Source organism: Herpailurus yagouaroundi, unplaced genomic scaffold, assembly GCF_014898765.1.
Source record: "Herpailurus yagouaroundi ecotype Mexico unplaced genomic scaffold, PumYag 209, whole genome shotgun sequence".
NCBI lineage: Eukaryota > Metazoa > Chordata > Mammalia > Carnivora > Felidae > Herpailurus > Herpailurus yagouaroundi.
The window spans coordinates 4957746-4973851 of NW_024412440.1; positions in this window are offsets into that span (position 1 = coordinate 4957746).

Sequence of the window (16106 nt, forward strand, 5' to 3'; positions counted from 1 at the left end):
ACATTTGTTGTTGCCTGTTTGTTAATTTTAGCCATTCTGAAATGTGTGAGGTGGTATTCGTTGTGGTTTTGATTTGTATTTCCCTGATGGTGAGTTATTTTGAGCATTGTCTCATGTGTCTATTAGCCATCTGAATGTCTTCTTTGGAAAAGTGTTTATTCATGTCTTTTGTCTATTTCTTCATTGGATTATTTGTTTTCGGGTATTGAGTTTGATAAGTTCTTTATAGTGGATACTAACCCTTTATCTGATATGTCTGCAGAGATCTTCTCCCATCTATTGGTTGCCTTTTGGTTTTGCTGATTGTTTTCTTTGCTGTGTACAGAATATTTTTATCTTGGTGATGTCCCAATAGTTCAGTTTTTAATTTTTTGACGTTTATTTATTTTTGAGAGAGAGACAGACAGACAGACAGACAGAACATGAGTGGGGAAAAGGCAAAGATAGAAACACAGAATCTGAAGTAGGCTCCAGGCTCTGAGCTGTCAGCACAGAGCTCAACACGGGGCTCAAACCCACAAACTGTGAGATCATGGTCTGAGCTGAAGTCAGCCACTTAAATGACTGAGCTACTCAGGCACCCCAATGAAGTCTCAGTTCATTTTTGCTTTTGTTTCCCTTTACTCTGGATACATGTCAAGTAAGAAGTTGCTGCAGCCAAGGTCAACAAGGTTGTTGATTGATTTCTCCTGTATGATTTTGATGGCTTCCTGTCTTACGTTTAGGTCTTTCATTCATTTTGAGTTTATTTTTGTCTATGGTGTAAAAATGTGGTCCAGGTTCATTCTTCTGCATGTCACTGTCCAGTTTTCTCAACACCATTTGCTAAAGAGACTGTCTTTTATCCATTGGATAGTCTTTCCTGCTTTGTCAAAGATCAATTGGCATACATTTGTGGGTCCATTTCTGGGTCCTTTTTTCTGTTCCATTGATCTGTGTCTGTTCTTGTGCCAGCACCATAATGTCTTGATGATTACAGCTTTGTAACACAGTTTGATGTCCACAATTGTGATGCCTTAAGCTTTGGTTTTCTTTTTCAGCATTACTTGGGTAATTCGTGGACTATTGTGGTTCCACAGAAATTTTAGTATAGCTCTGTGAAAAATGCTGGTGCTATTTTCATTGGGATTTTATTGAATGTGTATATTGCTTTGAATAGTATAACCATTAAAATTATGTTTGTTCTTCTAATCCATGAGCATGGAATATTTTTCCATTTCTTTGTGTCTTCAATTTCTTTACTAAGCTTCCTATGTTTTTCAACATACAGATTTTTATCTCTTTGGTTAGGTTTATTCCTGGGTATTTTATTGTTATTGGAGCAATTGTAGATGGGATTGATTCCTTGATATCTCTTTCTGTTTCTTCATTATTGGTTAATAGAAATGTAACCAATTTCTGTACATTGACATTATGTCCTGTGACTTTGCTGAATTCATCTGTTAGGACTAGAAGTTTTTTTGTGAGTCTTTTGTGTTTCCCATATAGAGTATCATGCCATCTGTGAAGAGTGAAATTCGACTTCCTCCTTGCTGATTTGGATGCCTTTTATTCCTTTGTGTTGTCTGATTGCTGAGACTAGGACTTCTAATACTATGTTGAATAACTGGTGAGAGTAGACATCCCTGGCATGTTCCTGACTTTAGCTGAGAAAGCTGAGAGCTTTCCCCTTTGAGGATGAAATTAAAGGTGGGTCTTTCATATATGAGTTTTATGATCTTGAGGTATGATCCTTTTATCCCTACTTTCTTGAGGGAATTTATCAAGAAAAGATGCTGTATTTTGCCAATGCTTTCTCTGTATCTATTGAAAAGATCATGTTGTTCTTGTCCTTTCTTTTATTTATGTGATGTATCACATTGATTGTTTTGTGGATATTGAACCAACCCTGCATCCCAGATATAAATCCCACTTGGTCGTGGTGAATAATTCTTTTAATGTATCTTGGCTAGTATCTTGTTGGCTAGTATCTTGACGATTTTTGCATCCATGTTCATCAGGGAAATTGGTCTGTAGTTCTTCTACTTAGTGGGTCTTTGTCTGGTTTTGGGATCAAGGTAATGCTGGCTTCATAAATGAGTTTGGAAGTTTTCCTTCCATTTCTATTTTTTGGAACAGCTTTAAAAGAATAAGTGTCGACTCTTCTTTAAATGTTTGTTAGAATTCCCCTGGAAAAAGCCATCCAGCCCTCAACTCTTGTTTGTTGGGAGATTTTTAATTATTGATTCAATTTCTTTACTGGTTCCGGATCTGTTCAAATTTTCTATTTTTTCCTGTTTCAGTTTTGGTAGTTTATATGTTTCTAGGAATTTGTGCATTTCTTCCAGATTGCTCAATGTGTTGACATATAATTGCTCATAACATTCTCTTATTATTATTTGCATTTCTGTAGTGCTGGTTGTGATCTCTCCTCTTTCACCCATTATTGTATTTATTTGGGTCATTTCCTTTTTCTTTTTGATAAATATGGCTAGGTGTTTATCAATTTTGTTAATTCTTTCAAAGAACCAGCTCCTGGTTTCATTGATTTGTGCAACTCTTTTGTTTTTGTTTTTGTTTTTGTTTTAATTTACTCAATTTAGTATTGAGTTCTGCTCTAATCTTTTCCCTTCTTTTGCTGGTTTGGGCTTTATTTACTGTTCTTTTTCCAGCTCCTTTAGGTTTAAATTTAGGTTGTGTATTTGAGACTTTTATTCCTTATTTAGGAAGGCCTGGGTTGCTATATACTTCCCTCTTTTGTCCGTTTTGCTGTATCCCAGAGGTTTTCAATTGTCATGTAATCATTTGCATTGGCTACCACTTTTTAATTTCGTCTTTAATTTCTTGGCTAACCCATTTGTTCTTTAGTAGGATGTTCTTTAATCTCCAAGTATTCATGGTTCCCAAATTTTTTCTTGTGGTTGATTTTGAGTTTCATAGTATGGTGGTCTGAAAATATGCAAGACAAGATCTCTGTCTTTTTGTACTTGTTGAGTGATGATTTGTAATCCAATATGTAATCTATTCTAGAGAATGTTCCTTGTAGACTTTAGAAGAATGTGTATTCTGCTACTTTAGGGTAAAATATTCTGAATATATCTATTTAGTCCATCTGGTCCAGTATGTCATTCAAAGCCATTGTTTCCGTATTGATTTTCTGTTTACATGATCTGTCCATTGGTGTAAGTGGGGTGTTGAACTCCCCTACTATTATGGTATTATTATCAATGAGTTCTTTATGTTTGTGATTAATTGATGTACATATTTGGATTCTTTCACATTGGGGGCATACATATTTACAGTTTTTAGATCTTCTTGTTGGATAGACCCCTTAATTATGATATAATGCCCTTCTTTATTTCCTGTTACAGTCTTTTAGAATCCAGCTTGTCTGATATAAGAATGGCTACTCCAGCTTTCTTTTGATGACCATTAGCATGATAGATGGTTCTCTATCCCCTTTCAGTCTGCTTGTGTCTTTAGGTCTAAAATGGATCTCTTGTAAACAGCATATAGATGGGTCTGATTTTCTTATCCATTCAGATACATACCCTGTGTCTTTTGATTGGAACGTTTAGTCCATTGACATTTAGAGTGAGTACCAAAAATTATAAATTTAGTGCCATTGTGTTGCCTGTTGAGTTGATGTTTCTGATGACGTTCTCTGGTCCTTTCTAGTCTTTGTTGATTTTGGTCTTTTAGTTTTGTTTTGTTTTATTTTGTCTTTTCTCCACTCAAGAGTCCCCCCTTAAAATGTCTTGCAGGGCTTGTTTAGTGGTCAAAAACATTTTTAGATTTTGTTTGTCTGGGGGAATTCTTTATCTCTCTTTCTATTTTGGATGACAGCCTTGCTGGATAAAAAATTCTTAGCATAATACCCTCCAGTTCCATCCACATGGTTGTAAATGGCAAGATTTCATGCTTTTTGATTGCTGGGTAATACTCCTTTGTATATATGCTAGTGAAATTAGTCAGAGAAAGACAAAAATCATATGACTTCACTCATATGAGGACTTTAAGAGACAAAACAGATGAACATAAGGGAAGGGAAACAAAAATAATATAAAAACAGGGAGGGGGACAAAACAGAAGAGACTCATAAATATGGAGAACAAACAGAGAGAGTTACTGGAGGGGTTGTTGGAGGGGGGATGGACTAAAGGGGTAAGGGGCACTAAGGAATCTACTCCTGAAATCATTGTTGCACTATATGCTAATTTGGATGTAAATTAAAAAAAATAACAAAATTAAAAAATAATAATAATAATAAAAATAAAATCTTGGCTGCAAATTTTTTCAATTCTGCGCAGTGAATATATCCTGCCAGTTTTTTCCGGCGAGCCAAGTTTCTGTGGGTAGATCTGCTGTGAACCTGATCTGCCTTCTCTTATGGTTTAAGAACTTTTATTCCTTTGCTGCTTTCATAATTCTTTCCTTTGTATTTGGTGAAGTTGACTATGATATGCCTTGGTGATGGTTGGTTTTTGTTAAATCTAATGGGAGTTCTCTGTCATTCTTGGATTTTTATGTCTGTGTCCTTTACAGATTAGAAAAGTTTTCCACTATAATTTGCTCACATTAACCTTCTGCCCCCTTTTCTCTCTTTTCACCTTCTGGAACTCCTATGATTCATGTGTTATTCCTTTTCAATAAGTCACTGAGTTCCCTAAGTCTTGTATCATGATCTTTTGCTTTTGTTTTCTTCCTTTATCTGCTTCATTATTCTCCATAATTTTATCTTCTATATCACTGATTCTGTGCTCTGCTTCATCCATCCTTGATATTCTCCATAATTTTATCTTCTATATCACTGATTCTGTGCTCTGCTTCATCCATCCTTGCTGTCGTGGCATCCGTTCGAGACTGCATCTTGGTTATAACATAACCAAGGATTTAATTTCATCCTGACTTGATTTTTTTTAAATCTCTGCAGAAAGGGATTATATGCTTTTTTCAACCCCAGCTAGTATTCTTATTGTTGTAGTTCTAAATTCTATTTCAGACATCTTGCTTATATCTGTGTTGATTAAGCCCCTGATTGTCATTTCTTCCTGTTCTTTCTTTTGGGATGAATTAATATAAATGAACTGATATCTCTATCTCTATCTCTATCTCTAATCTATAGATATAAATACATATGTAGATATATATATACATACACATATATTTTAAATTTCTTAGTTTTAATTCCAAATATGGTAAATACTGACAGATATCTATATAAACAAAGGGTCTTTGTATTTAGGGCCATTAATCATTTTTAAGAATATGAAAGGGTAACAGGACCAAAACTTTGAAAAATAAATTCTTTAATATATGAGACAATCACCACAGTGGAATCCTAATTTATTATATTCTACCTTTAAGTAATAAGAATTCAACATATAGTGACAAAAATACGATATTTTTAGTTCATAAACCTACAAACAAGTGAGAACTTTAGTGTATTTTATTTTTCCACACTTAAAATAATTCAGGTTATTAACTCATAATATTTATTTGAAGAGGAAAATACAGTTCCTGCAGATATAGCTATATACACAAATATGATAATTGCTAAAATGATGAGGTTTTATTTAGCACTGCCATTTGAACTCAGAATCAATTTTAGTTTTTCATTTATCACATATTTAAAATAGATGTACAACTAATTTATTTTTATGCTAATTTAAAGATTTAATTTATAGATATCAAGGTCTATATCATTTGAAATAAAAAAGTTCACAAATATAAAATAATTTCTACTAGGTAAAAGTCTTATTTATTTAAACTTAGATTTGCTTGCTTAGAATTGTCATGGTACACCTAATTGTTTAATAATACAATACTTAGAAGATTACTTTGACTTGTATGTATTCATGATTCTATGAGATTTTGAGAGTTACCTAACATTTTCATTATAAGAAATGAAATTCAGTTTCTCTGAGTAAATCACATATTAGTAGCTACCATTTATAATGTGTTTCCTTTTGGACAATATGGGGAGCAGAATTCTCAAGATTCCCTCCAAAATTCTTGTCTCTTTTTTATTTAGTCAATACTAATCTATCTAGGTACTTCTTCAAATGAACTTTGTAGATGTAACTAGGATACCTTAAAATGGAGATGATCCTGCATTTTCCATATTGGCCTAATATAATCACATGAACACTTAAAAGCTGCAGATGAAGGGAGAAGCCTTAGAGAGACAGGAACAGCAGCAGAAGAAAATAGAGAAGAGACATAAGGCAAAAGAGATTAGGCATTGACTTAGTTATGACTTGGCCTTAAAGCTAGAAGAATGGGATGCAGAGCCTAAAAATGCAGTCAGCTTCTACAAGTTGGGAAATATTCCCAGTTACAGTCAGCAAGGATGGGAATCTATGACATACCATTACATGGAACTGAATTCTAGCAATCTGAATGAGCTTGGAAGTGGATTCATACCCAAAGCTTCCAGAAAAGAATTATAGAGCTGTCAACAACTTGATTTCTGCCTGGTGCAACCTGGAACAGAGAACCAGTTGGACTTCAAACCTACACAACCATGCGAAAATGCATCCATTCTTTTTTAAGCTGCTAAATTTGTGATTTTTAAAGGCAGAAATAGCAAACTAATGCAGTCCATAATTAACCTTTTAATTCCTTGCAACTATTCTCTGAGCTAGAAACTTTTTTTTCAGCTGAAAAAAGCTGATATTAAGTAGCATCCCAATGTCATATAACTAGTAAGTGGTAGACACAGGCTTAAATCTGTCATCTGATTCCAGTAAACATTCTCCAGCACCCTTCACAGCCTCCAAATAATTTGTGGAAAAACTGACCCCCCCTAAAAAATTACAGTTCATTAAATGTTTCATCAAATATTTATTTATCCCTATTTTTGCCCCAACTGGCAACTTTCATGTTTGCTACATGCTTTCTCTCCTTTTGTAGATAATGGTTTCTCTGTGCTGGCAAGTCATTGTGCTCACACTGAACTTTGATTCTTTTCTTTGTTCTCAATTTCTCACCTCCTCACCAAATTCTGTCCTTCTTTCAAGTTACCACTCTGAAATGAATCCTACAGAAAACACTTCCTGGATGTGCCGTTTTCACTCTAACATCTATCCTCCAAATGTCCATAGATTTTGTTTTTAGCTATAAAGTACCATTTTTCTTTTACTTGTAAACTGCCTTATATAGTTTACTTATAGTATTTTTTTTCTCAGATGCAAAATATGTGATAAATACCTTGACAGAAGTTACTTTTTCATCATTTGTAGTGACTACCATCTGTTGTACACATAAAAGATACTCAGTAAACAATCAGTGATTAGTTTACTCACTAAACAATTGCCTATGATTTCTTCCATTCATTAATTTCTTGGAGAATTTATAAGATTTCCTGGAAAATATGTAAATTGTGTACTACATAAGCATATTTAGTTATATATTTAACTATAAATAAAAACCAGTATTTATTTGATTACCATGAAACAAATATAAACATGAAACAAATAGCTAATAAATATTTTAAATCAGCTGATCTACAGTTACATAGATTTATTATTCTTACACAGTACAAATTTATTCAAAATCAAAAAACTTTCCTTTTTCAATAACTTATTTAAATCATATATTAAGGATCCAAACATTCTAAGAAAATGCCTCAGTCCAACCTGAAGTACGGTCAATTATTTGATAGGAAAACTCTTTAATAAACTCTGTTCTGACCCAGTGGTCAGGAGTTAATTGGTATTCAAATCTCTCTTACTTGCTCATCTACCAAGAAAAATAATCATCATTTTGCTCCTCCTTTTAAGTAGGTAACATGATGTTTAATGCTTATTCCAATTAATTATTCTCCACATCTTTAGTCTTTGTTCATATCCAGAGAAAATAAAATTGTTCTTTTTCTGCAAGTGCAAAAGGATGAGAATTGTCACTGATTTTATGCAAATTAATTAAAAATCTGCTCAATCTTCAATTTTAACTTTTATTTTTCTCTTCAAGCATAGTTAATATCCATTATTTTGTTTGCATAATAAAGATAAAACCAGAAGTATCCTAACAGCACACATTAGAAATCATTTATTAAAATAAAAAATGGATGGCATGAAGATAACTTCATAATATTGGCTAAAAATAATTCAGCTTTCTTATCCCCCACATTGACAAATTCCCTCAAGGAAAGAACCTTGAATCCCATTTTCCTTTCCAAGGTTCTTTTTCTGGACTCTGAGGACCTCTAGTACTTGTTGCTTCAGGGTCCCTCCACTTCCTCTAAACAATTGCATATTTTATCTAACATTTCGAGTGGTTTGGGGCAAGAGTACTGCCCTGCCACCAGCTAGTTCATGCCACTAGAAGAAAAGTTGGGAAGAATTTTGACTTTTACAGTTAATCCAATGGAAAGATATTCAAAGTTCATAAGGGAGGAATAAGATTCATATTTAAAAAATTGATCTCTCTGCTGTGTTGGTATGGGAAATCTCAGGCAAGAAATGATGGTGATTTAAACAATGGTGGTATAAGTAGAAATGAGGGAGAAATGGACACTCGCAGGCTTTATGTTAGAGGTATACAGAATTATCATTAAGAATTAAATATTTCTTGGGTGCCAGGGTGGCTCAGTCTGTTAAGTATCTGACTCAAGATTTTGGCTCAGGTCATGAATTCATAGTTTGTGGGTTTGAGCTCCGCATCTGGCTCTGCACCGACAACGTGAAGCCTGCTTGGGATTCTCTCTCCCTCTCTCACTGCCCATCCCCCAGCAAATAAATAAACTAAAAAAAAAAAAAAAAAAAAAAAAAGAATTCAACATTGTTTTGTACAAAGATTTATTCACAAATTTCCTGCAAATTAAACCAAATAACACAGAATGGAAAATAAATCAATTATATTGTTATATTTTCATATAATGAGACACTATGTAGTCAGTAAAATTGTGTTTTAGAAAATGCTTTAATAACATGGACTTAATTGTGATGATAAATTTAAAAACAGTAACAAAATGTTTATAATATATATACTAGAACAATCTTTTGTTTTATGCCATCATGACTACCCTATGAAGCAGATTCTATATTTATTGCCATTTTACAGATGAAGAAAATCTTGATAACTTCTCCAATAGCTTGTACATAGTGAAGCTGACATTTGAAACCAGAACTACATGTAATAATATACTATATATATATATATATATACACACACACACATACACATTTATACACCTATATATACCATACTCTAATCTTTAATATTGAGTATATTTGAGCAGTATGATAGATATATTTATTTATATATTTTTAAAATTTTTTTAACGTTTATTTTTGAGAGACAGAGAAACACAAAGTGCAAGTGGGGGAGGGGCAGAGTGGGAGACACAGAATCAGAAGCAGTTTTCAGGCTCTGAGCTGTCAGCACAGAGTCTGACATGGCTTGAATCCACGAACCATGAGATCACGACCTGAACTGAAGTCAGACACTCAACTGACTGAGCTGCCTAGGCACCCCTATATTTATTTATATTTTATGTGTATGTTTCTTAAAACTTTGTGGATATTATTGCCATTCAGAATATTGCCTATATGTAAAATGTAAAATCTGATGTTTTACCAATGTGTATTTTATCATCAACACAATTGAGATAATGTACATGTAAATGAATTCCTCTTTACAAACCCTCTCTCCTCCATTTTTATTCCTTGTCTGTCACCAGGTAATCTTTCTATAAATATAGATTTATTTGTATTGTCTAAAATTTTATATAAATGGAATTCTATAGTATATACTCTTTTTACAGCATCTTTCACTCATCTTAATCATTTTGAGATTAATCCATGAAGTTGTCCGTTTCAAGATTATGTTCTTTCTTACTGCTGTATAGTATTCCATTGTATAGACACATCACAAATTGTTATACTTTCCCTGTAGTTGGACTTTTAGGCTCTTTTTAGTTCTTGGCTATTATAACTAAAGCTTCTGTGACCATTTGTGCACAAGTCTTTTTATGAACATATATTTTAATGTCTCTTGGAGAACCAGGGGTGAAGTATTAGGGTCAAGTTCTAGATGTATTTTTAAAATAGAAAAATTACACTGCTGAACTAGTTTTTTCAAATTGTTGTATCCTTTAATATTTCCACCATCCATTTATGAGAGATACAGGTTTGCTACATTCTTGCCAACACTTGCCTGTGGCCAGTCTCTTTAGTTGTTGTTGTTTTTGTTGTTGTTTTTGTTGTTGTTGTTTATGAGCTTTATTCTCTCATACTTTTCAGCTTAAAATCTTTTTTTTAAGTTTTTTTTTTAATTCCAATTAGTTAGTATACACTGTATATTAGCTTCAGGTGTACAATATAGTGATTCATCATTTATATACAACCCCAGTGCTCATCACAACAAGTGCCCTCATTAATCCCCATCACCTGTTTTACCCATCTCCCCACCCCTTGGTAACCATCAGTTTGTTTTCTATAGTTAAAAGTCTGTTTCTTGGTTTGCCTGTCTTTTCCCCCACTTTGCTCATTTGTTTTGTTTCTTAAATTCCACATATGCATGAAAATATATGATATTTGTCTTTCTCTGACTGACATACTTCACTTAATATTATACTCCATCCATATCATTGCAAGTGGCAAGTTTTCATTCTTTTTATGGCTGAATACACACACACACACACACACACACACACACACACACACACACTCCTCTTTATCCATTCTTTAGTCAATGGACACAGGCTATTCCCATAATATGGGTATTGTAGATAATGCTGCTATAAACATTAGGGTGCATGTATCCTTTTGAATTAGTATTTTTGTACTCTTTGGGTGAATACCTAGTAATGAAATTGCTAGATCATAGGGTAGTTCTATTTTTAACTTTTTGAGGAACCTCCATACTGTTTTCCAAACTGATTGTACCATTTGCATTCCTACCAAAAATGCAAGAGGGTTCCTTTTTCCACATCCTCACCCACACCTGTTGTTTCTTGTGTTGTTGATTTTAGCCATTTTGACAGGTGTGAGGTGATATCTTATTGTAGTTTTGATTTGTATTTCCCTGATGATCAGTGATGTTGAGCATCTCTTTATGTGTCTGTTGACCATCTGTTTCCTTTCTTTAGAAAAATGTTTATTCATGTCCTCTGCCCATTTTTTCCATTGGATTATTTGTTTTTTTGCATATTGATTTTGATAAGTTATTTATAGATTTTGAATACTAACTTTTTTTCAGATATATCATTTGCAAATATGTTCTCCCATTCTGAATTGCCTTTTAGTTTTGTTGATTATTTCCTTCACTGGGTAGAAGCTTTTTATTTTTATGAAGTCCTGGTAGTTTATTTTTGCTTTTGTTTCCTTTGCCTCCAGAGACATATCTAAAAGGAAGTTCATACAGCTGATGTCAAAGAGGTTACTGCCTCTGTTGTCTTCCAAGATTTTAATGGTTTCAGATCTCACATTTAAGTCTTTCACACTTTTGAACTTATCTTTGTATATGGTGTTAAGAAAGTGATCCAGTTTCATCTTTCTGCATGTTGCTGTCTAGTTTTCCCAACACCATTTCTTGAAAAAACTGTCTTTTCCTATCGAGTATTCTTCCCTGCTTTGTTAAAGATTAATTGACCATATAGTTATGGGTTCATTTCTGGGTTTCCTATTCTGTTCTGTTAATCTATGTGCCTATTTTGTGTCAGTCTTTTTAATTTTAGCTATTCTAGTGGGTATGTAGTGGGATTTCATTGTGTTATTTTATTTGTATTTCTCTAATGGCTAATGGTGTTCAGCAAATTTTCATGTATTTATTTTATAGCATAATTTTTGTTAAGTGGCTATCCAAAAAATGTGTTTAATTATGTTAAAAATGAGCTATAAGAGTTCTTTATATATTCGAGATACAACTACTTTATGAAGCATGAGTTTTACAAGTACTTTCTATTAGTCTGGGGCTTACATTATCATTTTAATAATATTTACATATAAGATTTAATATATCTTCTTGATTAAGTTGTAGTACATTGTGTCAGCTAAGGAATTTTTGGATTTTAATCTAAATTTTAAAAATGATTGGCATAAAATTATTCATAATATATCATATATTTTTTAAAGTTTATTTTTGATAGAGAGAGAAAATGAGTAGGGGAGGAGCAGAGAAAGGGAGAGAGAGTATCCCAAGCAGGCTGTGTGGCATCAGTGTAGAGCCCAACGTGAGGCTAGAACCCATGAACCATGAAATCATGACCTGAGCTGAAATCAAAAGCCCTTCCCCAAACAACCAATGTAAAATTGTATTGTCCCTCCACACCCTATCCATCCAGCACGGTAGTGATTAATTCCTAACATGCTGTAGGTCACTGATTTATTGTGTTGATTATATATTCTATCTTACATTAGAATGTGAGTCGTTTGTGGGATGTGATTTGTTTCGTTGTTTGTTTCACTGTATATCCTCAAACCCAAGGAAAATACTTGCAGGTGTGAATTAATTTAAAATTTAATTGAATGAGTATACAAAAAATGAACATATCACATTTGCTAATAACCTGGTGGGTGAAAGTGAAAAAACATTTCACTGAATCAGACTAGCAAATATTGACAAATATTAAGGATGTACAACGTCCAAATTTTGATTGAAATAGGAACTCATTTAGATTGCTAGTGGGAATGAAAATTTGTGCAACTACTTGGTAGATCAAATTGGCAATATTTATATAATTGAAAATACAAATATCCTAAGATTGAGCAATTCTATGACAGGTATTTTCTTTAAAGAAACTCTTGCTGTGTGAAATGACATAGGAAAAGGAATTTACCAGTGAAAACTGCCCAAGAATCAATCAGTAAGAAAATTGATGAATAAAATGTAATATTTTCCACAAGGACATAATAATGTAATCAGAGTATGCTAGATCAATTTGAAATATCACAAAGAATTCTATGAAGATATAAAGACACTTATGAATAGAGAAAAAAATAAGTTGTGGCATGGTATGTAAATATGCTATTAGTATGAAAAAATAGAAACTTATAAAACAATTATGTTCTTGGATATATACATATAATATTATATAAGCAAGAATATAAAAATATGCACTAACATCATAGGAAATAAAGAGGACTACAAATGTATCAGTAATGTCTCCTTCTTTTATTTAAAATCATGAAATTATTACAGTGTGCTGAGTATTATTCACTGGACTTTCAAAACTATTCTCTATCCTTATCCATATTACTCTACATACTTGGAGGCTGATATTTTTACTAGTAATATCAGTGAATGTATTTGCCATCCCCTGCCTACTCTTTGTGTTTGGCCAACACAAAGCAAGGTCAAGAAATTGGGTTGCCTGTCCTGCCCTTAATGCATCTGCTGAGAACATCTTTTCAGAACTCACTGAAGGAAGTATTTATGGCCAAAACATTCCACAAAATTTGTCTAACCAGACAACAAATTTTTCAACAACTTAAATTAGACTGTGAGCTGACAATAGATTCTATTGTGCTTATCTATACCTTATCATACTGAAGCAGTTAAACTTTTGTACGAGTGGAATTTTCTATTTAATGTTCAATTATTATATTGCTGGAAACAACACCTTGTGACATTAAATTGCCACATTATAGGATAGTTCATAAAATCTGAATCAATTTATTTATGCTGATTTTTCCATATTTTTCCATATTTCCCCCTTTTATAACCTAACCATTTTGCATTTTTCTATAACTTTCAAATAATTCACTTACAAAGTTGTGTTTCATCTCCTTCTTACTGACTTTTGTCTCTGTTGACTTAGACTTTATATTACAAAGGTGTACAACAATTGTTTAATTAAACTGGAAATTGAAATCATCCCTATTCCACAAGATTAACAAGTCAAAAGTGGGATTAGCTGAATGGACTCTGTCTTTGATTATAAATTTCGAGAGAGAACAAAGAACAGAATGTCTGATACATGATCTGAGCATGGAGAAGTACTCTGACCTTAAGCAGTCAGATATTTCCCTCACAATTCCCAGCACTGGTAATGGGCTGTCCTCCAACCCCCAACTATGTAAACCCCTTTACTCCAAGCACCTGTGTCTCCTGTGAATTCCCCTCCCACATTCTCTTTGCTCCGACTTAGACATGGTGTCTGCTCCTCCAGTTATTCATAACTGGCTTATCTCAGCATCTCTTTTTTGTTCCTTCAACCTTAATAATTATTTCATCAATTACCTATAGTATGATTATCTCTCTTGGAAATACCTAGCATTGTTCTTCCTTTCTGATTGGACCTTAATAAATACACTTGTAAATCCATTGCTAAAGTGTTAATTATTTCCATAGTATGAGTCATGGAATTATTCAACTAATATTTCTTGAAATTGTGCATTGATTACAATTCTTTTTAATGGACTAATAAGCCTTCTCTTACAAGTGTGCTTATAATGGCATAAGTGTCTAAGTGTCTGGAGGAAACATTAAATATAGATGCCTTGAGTCAGCTACTATTGCAGATACCAGATTTTATGATGCAATCTCCACTGGAATTAAAAGTATGTTAAAAAGATTCCTCTAAAGTGTTTTTTTTCTGGATGTAAACAGTTTTATTAAATTTATATGTCAGAATCTAAAACTGCCTTGAAATGCCATGATTTTCATATGTCAACACCTTGATTTATATGTCTATAAAATATATATTTCATGGGAAATTTACATGGTTACTCCAGAAGTTACTCATTATATTAATGCATCCATACCATATGTACCACAATCAGAAACCACTTTGTATGAAATCATTGACTTGAAAATCACATCTGCTGGCTTAAAATTGAATATAATGTAAAATATACATCTGTTTATTCCTAGGATATGACCAGAAGTTCCTAATTAAGAATCTACACTGAATATATAAACTCATGGCAACAAAACCATCTAGAATATAGTAAATTACCCAAATTGGTAGGCAATATGCTTGTTTTTGAGCACAGAAGTCAACTATATTAACAGTGGACTGAAACTATATGCTGAAATATATGGATGTTACCTAACATCTATGTTCCTTAATTACATTCTACACCCTATTGTAAAATAAGGAAATAGAAACACTCAGATCATTGGTTTAATGTTAAGATTGATTAAGTGAATGTATGTGAAGTATTAAGACTGGTGTCTTGTATTTAATAAGGATTAACTTTTAAATATTATCACTAAGGTTAATATTTTTTTCATTACCTTTACTGCTATTACTAAATAAAATAACATTCATTTACTTGGGCATTATACCATACAATTTCACTTCTGTGTGGAATTTAAGAAACCAAACAAACCAGCAAAGGGAAAAAGAGAGAGAAGAAGAGATAAATCAAGAAACAGACTCTTAACTAGTTAAGAGAACAAACTGATGGTTACCAGAGGGAAGTAGGTGGGTTAAATAGGTGATGGTTGTGCTGAGCATTGGCTCATGTAGGGAAGTGTAGAATCACTATATTGTACACCTGAAACTAATATTACACTGCATGTTAACTGGAATTTAAGTTAAAACTTAAAAACAACATTTTCTAAATTTTCATCACCTAATTTCCTTAAAGAAAACATTAGAGCTTGGGGCGCCTGGGTGGCTCAGTCGGTTAAGCGTCCAACTTCAGCCTATGTCGTGATCTCATGGTTCCTGAGTTCGAGCCCCACGTCCAGCTCTTTGCTGACAGCTTGGAGCCTGGAGCCTGCTTTGGATTCTGTGTCTACCTCTCTCTCTGTGTCCCTCCCTCACTTGTACCTAGACCCTCTCTCTCAAAAATAAATAAACATTTTAAAAAATTAAAAAACAGAAAACATGAGAGCTTAATAATGATATGGCATATTACAGATGCCTTGACAGAAGAAGTCAGAATAAATTTGTTATTTAAAAAAATTTTTTTCTATTAATATGCAATTCCAAGTTCAACAATAATTCTGAGTCCTACTGAATTATTAAAGAGGTGCTATGCTTGTTTGAGACTAAATAAAATATATGTCCCTTGAAACATACACATAAATACTTGGAAGTATGGAGAATACATATTATGAGAAATGGAAACACTGGTATATGTAGATATATCTAGTTGCCCATACACTATACAGGAGCCTTTCTACATTAATAACCAAATCCCAGATGGAACAGTGTAAGGGGTGGAAAA